The sequence below is a fragment of the Aotus nancymaae genome, unplaced genomic scaffold (assembly GCF_030222135.1).
Source record: "Aotus nancymaae isolate 86718 unplaced genomic scaffold, 86718_ANA_hifiasm-v0.15.2.pri h1tg000058l, whole genome shotgun sequence".
Lineage (NCBI taxonomy): Eukaryota > Metazoa > Chordata > Mammalia > Primates > Aotidae > Aotus > Aotus nancymaae.
Genome location: NW_026988472.1, coordinates 18,468,007 through 18,479,987, shown reverse-complemented (window position 1 = coordinate 18,479,987; position 11,981 = coordinate 18,468,007). Strand labels below are relative to the sequence as shown.

The 11,981-nt window shown below is 39.7% G+C and overlaps 1 pseudogene; it reads left to right on the top strand.

The window, feature by feature from the left end:
• Positions 1–246: 246 nt before the first annotated feature.
• On the top strand, positions 247–11,647 carry LOC105714294 (large ribosomal subunit protein eL32-like; annotated as a pseudogene).
• Positions 11,648–11,981: the final 334 nt, after the last annotated feature.

The window sequence follows — 11,981 nt, the reverse complement described above, 5'->3', positions numbered from 1 at the left end:
AGCAGAAATTGTGCCATTGCACTCCAGCCTGGGTGACAGAGCAAGACTCCATCAAGAAGGAAGGAAGGAAGGAAGGAGAAAGAAAGGAGAGAGAAAGAGAGAGAGAAAAAGAAAAAGAAATAAAAGAGAGAGAAAGAAAGAGAAAGGAAAGAGAGAGAAAGAAAGAAAGAAAGCTGGTAGGACAGGTATGGGAAGGTAGTCCCCTGCCTAGAGGCTGGGGCTCGGAGCAGACATCCTCTTTTGTGGATGACACTGACTTTTGTGGGCACTGGAGATGAACAGAAAGCCCACAACCCTGGCAGAAGAGGACCAGGTAAGCTGCCCTACCTCCTGCTAGAAATACTAAGGAAGAGGCTATGCCAACCCCCCTCACCTACACCCCCAGCCCTACCAGAAGTTCTGAGAGCAACCAACCTGGACAAAGAACTGCAGTAGAGTATTTCTAAACTCACATGGTGGACCACGTGGCTTCCTTTGACCCCTCCAGACCCACCCCACCCTTCTCCACCCACTCTGTGCTCCCAGAGGCGGGCCTCTAGGCTGAACTCCATCAAAGGGTTCCTATGCCCTCTGCCTTCCAGTTGACCTTGGCCACCAGCAGGAGGTGGGAAACCAAGAGGAGAGAGGTCAGAGTATTTATTTCCCCCAAATACCTCCCTGAGAGCTGGCTGGCTGTGTCCCTGGACCAAAAGCTACAGCTCCTGTCAAGAGGCCCTCCTCACAGGATTTTCTCTCTCTCAAGTTTCCAGAGATTGCTTCCTCCTTCTGCTCCTTCTGGCCTGTGGTTTCCCTATACCCTGATATTCTTTTGTAAATAGTCTCTTTATTAAACTCTTCTCAGTTTACCTAATCTGAGGGTGCCATCTGTTTCCTGCCAGGACCTGGAATGATACAGATGGCTTGTCTGACAGGACCTATTGATGGAGAGTCCAAGAACCCCTTATTATTCTAGGCAGAGGTGGGGCAGCCTGCATTTAGCTGGAGGTTACCAAAGGTGCATGAAATGAAGCCAGGAACTTGAGCTCTTTGGGGGTGGGGACTGTCTTACTGGCTTTGCAACACCAGCACTATGGCAAAGTCCGTCTTTTAGTAGGGGGCCTTCTAAGGGCAGGTTTCCTCTCCAGTTCAGGAACACTTTTCTGTCTTAAAAGGGTCATTTTCTCAAATGGTGATGTCCCTGAGAGGTTTTGCTTTGAATGATTTTCTGCTGAGATCAAAACAATCAGTGAGTGGCTGAACGCAGTGACTCATCACTGTAATCCCAGCACTTTGGGAGGCCAAGGTGGGAGCATCACTTGAGGCCAGGAATTCGAGACCAGTCTGCTCAACATGGCGAGACTCTGTCCCTACAAAACATAAGAAATTAACCAGGCTTGATGGCATTTATATGTAAGTATATAGATATAGACAAATAGATAACTTGACAAAGATTGGAAGACACATGTTAGGGCACTGGGGTTAGAGAATAATTTTTTTTCATTAAATTGTTAATTTCTTTCTTTTTTTTTTTTTTGAGACAAAGTTTTGCTCTTGTTTCCCAGGCTGGAGGGCAATGGGGCAATCTCAGCTCACCACAACCTCCGTCTTCCAGGTTCAAGTGATTCTCCTGCCTCAGCCTCCTGAGTAGCTGGGATTACAGGCATGTGCCACCATGCCTGGCTAAGTTTGTATTTTTAGTAGAGACGGGGTTTCTCCATGTTGGTCAGGCTGATCTCGAACTTCTGACCTCAGGTGATCCACCTGCCTCGGCCTGTAATCCCACCCAAAGTGCTGGGATTACAGGCGTGAGCCACCGTGCTGGCTTAAATTGTTAATTTCATGAAGTTACTCTTATGATACATGAAAGTGAAAGAAAAAACATAAAACAAGTATGTATATGAAATTGGACAAAACACTTCCTTATCAGCCTCCTTTCCCTGTTCTATATACTAAGAAGATACATAGTCTCTTCCACTTCAGTTCATTCTAGATTATACAAAATGTGATTCTAAACTGTTAAAATGAGTCCTATGTGGATACAGAGAAAGAGGCAGAAAAAAAGACACAGAAGTTTTGATTATTTTAACATGTCCATAAACATCAAGAAATAGTAGTTGTTTTTGTTCCCACTGGGGACTGTGGTAAGTGAGGTTTTGTCTGTCTAGCTTACTTTCTCAATCCTTCCTCTGGGTCACTTGAAGATCCCCTCCCTGACTCCACATGACTATGGTGGGTAGGTCAATCAGTATCCTTTCCCGCCCTTGACATTTAATGGTCAGAAGACTAAACCAGAGCCAATCAGATTCTTCTCTAAAATTGATACATGGACAGGTGGACAAACAAGGTCCCTTTCTTCTGAGGCTGTCAAATCTTTCTGCCTGTTACTTGGGTAACCTTAGACAAACTGTTTAACTTCTTTCAGTCTCAATTTTCTCACCTTAAATCAGGTTAATAATACAATCTATTTCATAGGCATTTGTAAGAATCAAAAGATATGAAGCATGAGAAAGGTTATTATAACTTTAATGTGTTTTATAATATTAATAAATGAATTGTTATTAAACATAAGTCAAATTATATGACAAATGAATTCATTGTAAGGTATTGGTCAATGACATCTTAAGACATTAAATCTTCCAGGGGTATTTACATGTTTTAAAGGGGCCCATTATATAAAGCACAAAGATAGAGAGCACTAATCTATACTGGGAGAAATTAGGATAGTGGTTAACTTTGCAAGGGTTGGGGGTTTGTGATCAGAGGGAACATACGGAAACTTCTGAAAGGTGTTGGTTGTGTTCTGTTTCTTGATCTGGGTTCTAGTTACATGGGTATATTGTTGGTAAAGCTTCACTTTCCTGTATGCTTAAGATATGTGTTCTTTTCCATATGTATGGTATGATTTAATAACAAGTCTTTAAAACTTAGGAATTTCTGCTTCCAAGAAGATGGAGTAGGCATGCTTTTCCTTACTCCTCCTACTAAGTACAATGAAAAACTCTGGACATTATATATGAAATAAACATAAGAGGACTTTGAAAGGTGGCACTTTCTTTGAAAGGAGCAGACTTTGAAGAAGATGGCATTTGGAAATATCAATAAGTGTAGACCAAGAAAAGCCTAACAAAAGCTGTTCTATCTGGCCAAAGAACCAAGAAAGGAGCAACACAGGAAAAGAGAAAACTTTTAGACAGAAGCTGCTCTGCTCTGACTAAACACCATAGGAGGGGGAAAAATGTAGCACCCTCCTCGTTCATACTAGCAGAGGCCAAGTGGGGAGCCTAGAATTCCACCTTTGCCAGGCTCTAACAATGTGCCCTCACCCACCCACTGGGATATCTTCAGAGAAGGCCAAGTATGGAGCTAGTACTTTTATCCCTGCTGGGTAGTGATGAGGAAACCACATAGGGAACCTGTACTTCCAGCCCGCATCCTTCCTGCTTGGGCAGCATCCGAAGAAGCCTAGTAGAGAGTCAGGACTTCTACCATCGTTCAGCAGTATTTATGCCATCCTCTCCCTGGGGTGTCAGTGGAGGCCTAGTGGGGAGCCTGAACTCCCACCCCACCCAGCAATAATAAAGAGCTCCCCCCCATGTCAACAGAGGCTGAATAGACTTTCTATGCTGACCTGGCAGTAACCAATGCAGTGGCCAAAAAGCCAGCTAAAACATCAGGTTTAAATAAGATACAGAGTTATAACATAATACCCAAAATGTCCAAGTTTCAATAAAAATCACTCATCACACTAGAAACAAGGAAAATCTCAAACTGAGTAAAAAAGATAATCTTTAGATGCCAACACTGAGATGAACCATGAGATAAAATTTCCTGACACAAATTTTAAAGCAGTCATCATGAAAATAATGCAATGAGCAATTACAAGCACACTTGACACAAATGAAAAATGGAATAAATAAATAAATAGTTCCTCAGGAACATGTAGCACTTTAACAAAAGATCAAGCATTGGTATTACTGAAGACCCAAAAGGAGAGAATAGAGAGGGTAGGGCTAAGAAAGTATTCAAAGAAATAATGGCTAAAAACATCCCAAATTTGGCAAAAGACATAAACCTAGAGATTCAAGAGGCTGAGTGAACTCCAAACAGAATAAGCCCAAAGAAATTCAAACCAAGACACATATAATCAAACTTCTATAACCTAAAGACAAAGAAAAAATTATGAAGGCATCGAAAGAAATTATACCTTATGGCAGGAGAAAAGCAACCAAATGACAGGATTTCACATTAGGAAACAGAGTAGAAGGAAGTGGTACAATATCTTTCAAGTACTAAAAGAAAAGAACTGTCAACCTGCATTTCTTTCTTTTTTTTTTTTTTTTTGAGATGGACTCTCACCTTGCCACCCAGGCTGGAGTGAGTGAAGTGGTGCGATCTCGGCTCACTGCAACCTCCACCTCCCGGGTTCAAACGATTCTCCTGCCTCAGCCTCCCGAGTAGCTGGGACTACAGATGTGTGCCACCACATCCAGATAATTTTTGTATTTTTCGTAGAGATGGGGTTTCACCATGTTGGCCAGGCTGGTCTCAAACTCCTGACCTCAAGTGATCCAGCCACCTTAGCCTCCCAAAGTGCTAGGATTACAGGCGTGAGCCACCGCACCCAGCTTCAACCTGCATTTCTATATCCAGTGAAAATATCCTTCAGGAATGAAGGGAAAATCCAGACATTCTCAAATATAGGGGAACTAAGATAATTTGTTACCAGCAGATCTACTCTAAATAATGGCTAAAGAAAGTTTATTAAACAAAAAGGAAATGATAAAAGAAGTAACCTTGGAACATGAGAAAGGAAGAGAGAACATGATAAGCAAAATATCTGGGTAAATACAATAGACTTTCCTTCTCCTCCTGGGTTTTTAAGTCATATTTGACAGTTTAAGCAAAAAATATAACACTGATATAGTTTTAAATAGCTCTGGAAAAAAACAAGACAATTATAAAAATGGGGGTGAATAAACAGACATAGAGGTAAGATTTCTACCTTTCACTCAAACAGGCAAAGTGATGACACAAATAAACTGTGATATACATGTATGGATAATGGAATTCCTAGAGAAACCAATAAGAAAACAACATAAAAAACACTATAAATCAATATGGAAGGCAGGAGAAAGAAAATAGAAAATGAAAAAGAGAAATAACAAACAGAAAACAAGAAGTAAAGTAGCAAATATAATTATATTTAATGTGAATTGTCTAAATATACTAATTACAAGACAGAAAGTGGCAGCGTGGATCAAAAAGCATGAACCAGTTGTATACTGTCTACAAGAAACTCAATTCAAACGTAATGATAAAGGCAGACTGAAAGTGAAAGGATGGAAAAAGATATATAATATAAACATGAATCACGATAAAATAGGAATAGCTCTATTATATCAGATAAAGTAGACTGCAAAGAAAAGAAAGTTACCAGAGACAGAAAGGGACATTATATAACGATAAAAGGGTCAGTACACCGAAAGAACATAGCACTCCTATATGTGTTTGCACTAAGTAACAGAGCAGCAAAATATGTGACTCAAGATCTGATAGAGCTGAAAGGAGATATGCAAATGCACAATTGGAGACGGCAACCTCCCTCTCTCAACAACTGATAGTACAACTAGCCAGAAAATCAGCAAGGATATAGAAAAACTCAACAATATCATCAACCAACAGGATCTAATCAACATTTATAGAATACTCTACTCAACAACAGCAGAATATACCTCAATAATTTAGAAAAATGGGCCCTGGTAGTGGCTATAAGAAAAAAGAATTTAGAAAAAGAAAAGCAAAATAAACCCAAAGCAAGCAGAAGGAGATGCATAATAAAGATAAGAAATCAATGAAATTGAAAACAGTGAAACAATAGAGAAAAATCAATTAAACACAGAGCTGGCTCTTTGAAATCATCAGTAAAATTGATAAACCTCTAACAAGATTGACAAAGAAAGAAAGAGAAAGGATATAAATTACCAATATCGGAAATGAAATGGGGACTATCACTATAGACCCTGCAGACATCGAAAGGAAAATAAGGGAATACCATGAACAACTCTACACATAAATTTGACAACTTAGAGGAAATAGACCAATTAATCAAAAATTAAACAAACTAAAACAACTCACCCAATATGAAATATATAATTTGAATTTCTATATATTAAGGAAATTGAATTTGTAATTTAACCCCACCCCCAAAAAGAAATATCAGATGATTCCACTGGAAAATTCTACCAAATTTAAAAGAATTAAACAAATTCTAAACAATCTCCTTTAGAAAATAGAAGAGGATGGAACACTTTTCAATACATTTTGTGAAGCTATTATCATGGTTAAAAAAGAAAAAAAAAATAGAAAAAGACAGTACAAAAAAAGATATTAAAGACCAAATTTCCTCAATATACATGCAGAAGTTCTTAACTAATATTAGCAGATAAAATTCAACAATATATAAAAAGAATTATACAACATGATAGACTTTATTCCAGAGGTACAAGACTGGTTCAATTTGCTAAAACTACTTAATATAATACACCATATTACTAAGCTAAAGAAGAAAACTCATATGACCATATCAACTGATGAAGAAAAAGCATTTGGAAAATTTTAATACCCATTTATGATAATCATAAAACTCTTAGCAAACTAGGAACAGAGGGGAACTTTTTTTTTTTTGAGACAGAGTCTCGCTCTGTAGCCCAGGTTGGAGTGCAGTGGTGCAATCTCGGCTCACTGCAACCTCTGCCTCCCGGGTTCAAGCAATTCTCCTGCCTCAGCCTCCTGAATAGCTGGGATTATAGGCATGTGCCATTAAAAAAAAATACAACTTTTTTTTTTTTGTATTTTTAGTAGAGACGGGGGTTTCACCATATTGGCCAGACTGGTCTCGAACTCCTGACCTTGTGATCCACCCTCCTCAGCCTCTCCGAAAGTGCTGGGATTATAGGCATGAGCCACCATGCCTGGCCCTAGAGGAGAACTTTTTCAACTCGATAAAGAGTATCTACAAAAACCCTACAGTTATTGTAATACTTAATGATAAAAGACCGAATTCTTTCCCCTTAGGAGAGGGAAGAAGCCAAAAATGCCCACTCTCATTACTCTTAGTCAACATAGTACTGGAAGTTCTAGCCAGCACAGTGAGGCAAGAAAAAGGAATATAAGGAATACAGATTAGAAAGAATTCTTTCAAACTGTCCCTATTTGTTGATGGCATGGTAGTATATGTAGAAAATCCTAAGGGATTTACAAAAAAAAAAACACAAAATAAACTACTAGAACTGACAAATGACTTCAGCAAAGACAGTGTTCAAGAAAAACATTAAAAATCAATTGTACTTTTATATACTGGCAAGGAACATGTGAACATTTTCACAATTGAAAATAAAATATCGTTTACAATCATTCAAAACAAAACATAACATTCTCCAAAGAAGATGTATAGATGGCCAATAAGCACATGAAAAGATGTTCAATATCATTAATCATTTCAGAAATGCAAATGAAAACTACAATGATCTAACACCTCACACCTATTAGGGTGGCTTCTATTTTAAAAAACAGAAAGTAGGGCCAGGCACAGTAGCTCACGCCTGTAATCCCAGCACTTTCAGAGGCCGAGGCAGGTGGATCACCTAAGGTCAGGAGCTTGAGACCAGCCTGTCCAACATAGTGAAACCCCATCTCACTAAAAATACAAAAATTAGCCAGGCATGGTGGCATGCGCCTGTGGTCCCAGCTACACAGGAGGCAGAGGTAGGAGAATCACTTGAACCTGGGAGATGGAGGTTGCAGTGAGCCAAGATCACACCACTGTACTCCAGCTTGGGCAACAGAGGGAGACTCTGTCTCAAAAACAAACAAACAAAAAACAAAACAACAACAAAAACAGAAAGAATCAGGTGTTGGTGAGGATGTGGAGAAATTGGAACCCTTATGCACTGTTGGTGGGAATATAAAATGATACAGTCACTGTGGAAAACAGCATGGTAGCTCTTTTAAAAATTACAAATAGAATTGTCATATGATTCAGCAATTTCTTTTCTGGGTATATACCCAAAAGAACTGAAACCTGAAGAGATATTTATATACCCATGTTTATAGCAGCATTATTCACAAATGCTAAAATGTAGAAGCAATCCAAGTGTCCCTCAACAGATAGATGGGTAAGCAAAATGTGGTCTATCCATTACAATGAAATATTATTCAGCCCTAAAAAGGAAGGAAATTCTGGCACATGCTACAACATGGATGAACCTTGAAGACATTATGCTAAGTGAAATAAACCAGCCATAAAAAGATAAATAGTATATGATTCCACTTACAGGAGATACTTAGAATAGTCAAAATCGTAGAAAAAGACAGAATGGTAGCTGCAAGGGGCTGGGAGAATTGGGAAGTGGGGAGTTATGTTTAATAGGTATAGAGTTTCTGTTTCACACAATGAAAAGAATTATGGAGATGGAAGTTAATGATGATTGCACAATGTTATGAATGTATTTAATGCCACCGAACTATACACTTAAAAATGGTTAAGGCTGGGCACAGTGGCTCACACCTGTAATCCCAACACTTTGGGAGGCTGAGGCAAGTGGATCACTTGAGTCCAGGAGTTTGAGACCAGCCTGGGCAATATGGCAAAATCCTGTCTCTACAAAAAATACCAAAATTAGCCGGGCATGGTGGTGTGTGCCTGTGGTCCCCGCTACTAGGTTGGCTGAGGTGGGAAGATAGCTTGAACCCAGGAGGTGGAGGTTGCAGTGAGCTGTGTTCGTGCTACTGCACTCCAGCCTGGGCGACAGAGCAAGATCTTGTCTCAAAAAAAAAAAAAAAGGTTAAAATGATAAATTTTATGTATATTTAAACACAATAAAAAAGAAAAAACATATATAGGACTTGTACGGTAAAAACTACAAAAATGTTGATGAAAGAAAAAGATTTCAGTATCCGGAGAAATATACTGTGTTCACAGATTGGAAGATTCAACATAGTAAGTACATCAATTGATATACAGATTTAATGCAAATACTAGCAAAATCCCAGCAAGAATTTTTGCAGATATACGCAAGACGATTCTGAAATTTATATGGAAAGGTAAGGAACTAGACTAGTGAAAACAATATTTTTTTTTTGAGATGGAGTTTCGCTCTTCTTGCCCAGGCTGGAGTGCAATGGCGCAATCTCGGCTTACTACAACCTCCACCTCCTGGGTTCAAGCAATTCTCCTGCCTCAGCCTCCCAAGTAGCTGGGATTACAGGCATGTGCCGCCACGTCTGGCTAACTTTTTGTATTTAGTAGAAACAGGGTTTCACCACGTTGGTCAGGCTGGTCTCGAACTCCTGATCTCAGGTGATCCACCCGCCTCAGCCTCCCAAAGTGCTGGGATTACAGGTGTGAGCCACAGCTCTAAGCCTCAATAAAAACAAAATTTAAAGAAGAATAAAGTAGGAGGAATTACTATACCAAATTTCAAGACTTATCATATAGCTACAGCAATTAGGACTTCGTGTTATTGGTGGAGGGAAAGAGACATAGATCAATAGAATAGGATACAGAACCCATAAATAGACCCACACAAGTATGGTGAAATGGTCTTTGACAAAAGTGCAAAACAGCTAAATGGAGAAAATAAAGATTTCTCAACAAATGATGTTTGAGCAATCGGACATCCATAGGCAAAAAATGAACCTTGACCTAAATCTTACTCTTTATGGACAATTAACTCAAATGGATCACCAACTTAAATGTAATACATGAAATGAGAAAACCTTTAGAGAATAATACAGGTGAAAATTGTCAGGGTTCAGGAATAGGCAAAGAGATCTTAGACTTAACACCAAAAGCACAAGTCATAAGTGAAACATTGATAAGTTGGACCTCATCAAAATTTAAAAATTTTCCTCCAGTGAAGATTCTGCTAAGAAGATGAAAAGACAAGCTACAAATTGGGAGAAAATACTTGTAAATCAATTATCCAACAAAGGATTGGTACATGGAATCTATAAAGAAGTCTCAGAACTCAATAATTTAAAGAAAATAAAAACTGACTGGGCACAGTGGCTCACACCTGTAGCCCTAGCACTTTGGGAGGCTGAGGTGGGAAAATCGCTTAAAGCCAGGACTTCAAGACCAGTCTGGATAACATAGTGAGACCCTATCTCTACAAAAAATTTTAAAAATAATCAGGTATGCTGGTGTGCACTGTAGCCCCAGATACTCTGGAGGCAACGACAGGAAGATTGCTTGAGGCCAGAAGGTCGAAGCTACTGCACTCCAGCCTGGGTGACAGAATGAGACCCTGTTTCTAAAAAAAGAAAGAAAGAAAGAAAAAGAAAGAAAGAAAGAAAGAAAGAAAAGAAAAGAAAGAAAGAAGAAAGAAAGAAAGAAAAAAGTTATATACTGTATGATTTCATTTGTATAACTTTCTTGACAAAAATCTTAGAAGTGGATAACAGATTAGTGGTTGCCAGGGGTCAAGGTAGGATGGGAGAGGAGTATAGCCATAAAGGGCAACACAAGGGAATCCTTGTGATGATGGAAAGGTTCTGTACCTGTATTGACAATGTAATAGCGTCAATATCCTGCTTGTGTTATTGTACTAAAGTTTTTCAAGATATTACCATTGGAGAAACTGGGTAAAGGATACATGGAAGTGTCTCTATACTTTTTCTTACACCTGCATGTAAATCTATAATTATCTCAAAATGCTTAATTAATTTTTATTTTATTTTATTTTATTTTGAGATGGAGTTTCGCTCTTGTTGCCCAGGCTGGAGTGCAGTGGTGCCATCTCAGCTCACTGCAACCTCCACCTCCTGGGTTCAAGCGATTCTCCTGCCTCAGCCTTCTGAGTAGCTGGGATTACAGGTGCCTGCCACCACTCCCAGCTAATTTTTTTCTTTTGTATTTTCAGTAGACATGGGATTTCATCATGTTGGCCAGGCTGGTCTCAAACTCCTGACCTCAGGTGATCTGCCTGCCTCAGCCTCCCAAAGTGCTGGGATTACAGGCGTGATAAAATGCTTAATTTAAAAAGAAATGGGCCTGGCATGGTGGCTCACACATATAATCCCAGGAGGATCATTTGAGCCTAGGAGGTTGAGACTGTAGTGAGCCATGATTGTGCCACTACACTGCAGCCCGGGCAATGGAGCAAGACTCTGTCTCAAAAAATAAAATAATAAAATAGTAGAGGGGACTCTCTCTTCCTCAGTGCTGACTACAGAGGTGGCAGTCATGTCTTCCTTGGCATCACAGCTGCCCTCAGACCCCTTATGAAACTCAAGATTGTAAAAAAGAGGACCAAGAAGTTCATTCTGTACCCATCACACCAATATGTCAAAGTCAAGCCTAACTGGCAGAAACCCAGAGGTATTGACAACAGAGTTTGTAGAAAGTTCAAGGGCCAGATCTCGATGCCCAATGTTGGTTATGGGAGCAACGGAAAAACAAAGCACATGCTGCCCAGTGGTTTCCGGAAATTCCTGGTCCACAAAATCAAGTTGCTGGAAGTGCTGCTGATGTGCAACAAATCTTACTGTGCTGAGATTGCTCACAGTGTTTCCTCCAGGAACCGCAAAGCCATCATGGAAAGAGCCACTCAGCTGGCCATCAGTCACCAACCTCAATGCCATACTGTGCAGCAAAGAAAATCAATAGGCAGCTCATGTGCACGTTTTGTGTTTAAAGAAACTATAAAAACTATAAAAACTGCCAAAATGTGTATGCGTGCAGCCTGGCCAACATGGCAAAACCCCATCTCTACTAAAAACACAAAATTTAGCTGGGCGTGGTGGCACGCACCTGTAACCCCAGCTATTCAGAAGGCTGGGGCAGGAGAATCACTTGAACTCTGGAGGTAGAGGTTGCAGTGAGCCGAGATCGCACCACTGCACTCCAGCCTGGGTGACAGAGTGAGACTCCATCTCAAAAAAAAAAAAAAATAGTAGAGGGGCTCCTAACGAGCAAAAACCCTATAAGACTAAGAGGAAAA